Source organism: Trachymyrmex cornetzi, unplaced genomic scaffold (assembly GCF_001594075.2).
Source record: "Trachymyrmex cornetzi isolate Tcor2-1 unplaced genomic scaffold, Tcor1.1 scaffold1884, whole genome shotgun sequence".
Taxonomy (NCBI): Eukaryota; Metazoa; Arthropoda; class Insecta; order Hymenoptera; family Formicidae; genus Trachymyrmex; species Trachymyrmex cornetzi.
The window spans coordinates 3,383-4,679 of NW_017296510.1; the positions used below are offsets into that span (position 1 = coordinate 3,383).

General features: G+C 29.5%; 1 long non-coding RNA gene across 1 annotated transcript in view; it reads left to right on the top strand.

Annotated features, from left to right (window-relative positions):
- LOC108759471 (uncharacterized) overlaps positions 1 to 1,297 on the top strand; it is a 5,878-nt gene that overhangs the window by 2,456 nt on the left and 2,125 nt on the right. The window contains exon 2 of the long non-coding RNA XR_001940015.1: positions 281 to 467. This is a non-coding gene — a long non-coding RNA (uncharacterized LOC108759471). The remainder of the gene's footprint in view (positions 1 to 280; positions 468 to 1,297) is intronic.

Below are 1,297 nucleotides of genomic sequence, written 5' to 3' on the forward strand. Positions count from 1 at the left end.
ATTTTTCAGACGACCCTCGTATGTATATATGTAACATATAGAATTAAAATGTACATACACATAATTGTTAACTATATAAATAAAGTAAAATTAATCAAAGATTTTGATTGAAAATTGCATTATACTTCTAATTGTGTGATAGATCTTACTTTATTGCATCTTTTTGCTTTCAAAGAATTTATTTATACATTAACGTTCGTGATAATAGATTACAATACAATTATGTCTCGAGCTTGTACTATAATAATGTATATGAAAGAAATTGCGACCATCGATACAGATTTGATGAGAATTAATGGCAAGGGACGACATCAATAAAAAAACCAAAATGATAAAACCAAGTATTTTCAAATTCGAAACTGACATAATATGGTATATCGCTTTCCAAGTCTTTCTATTGCACGCTATTGGTATTTATGGTTTATTGACTTTCAACTACTGGCAAAATTTGATGACTACAATATGGAGTAAGTACTTTTACGCTTTTGTTTAGGGAAATTTAAAAAGGATTTCCAAAACTTTTTGAAATTTTTCTCATTCAATTATTAGTGGGCATTTTCCAGCAAAGATGCAGTGTAACACAATGAATCATTTCATCCTTGTTTAACGTTAGCAAACAACGAGGATGTAATGGCAGTGTATCTACCTCTTTCAAATAAAATCAAATTTTCAAATTAGTCCAAAACAATTAAAGTTAATAATTCTTTCCAATCACATCTTTTTGTACTGCGAAAGGTATATTGATGAAGTTATTAAGTTTACAGTTTAAATTGTCAAAGAAAATTAATTTGATAATCTTTTTTTACGAGAGCGCCTACATGCTGTGAGTATATGACATTCGAAAAAGGAGAATCAACATTATGAAAAACAAAAAAAAATATACCGAAAATCATAAAATTTTCTCAAAGACTTCTGTGTATGTTTATTATAGGGTAATTCTGGTATATTTTTTAGCGGGCGGGATTTATGCCCAAAGCATATAGAGTGCGCAGATTGAATTCAGTGTACTAAATGAAATAAACGTATTACATGAAATATGTATCTCATGTCATAATACTTGTAATGTATGTAGGAAGGTTATGTAATAGGGGAGACCGGGGCTGTATGTTGTACGGGGTTGATTGTTAAAATGCTTATAACTCAAACAAGACACGGCAGAAAAATCTCTTTTTTCGACTGTAGATAGCTGATATAATATTAATTTGTTGTTTAAAATGGTTTACACTATACACGAAGAGAATTTTCTTTTAAAATTTACCCTGAAAATATGACAGTCGTGGGACAACATTGTATTTCG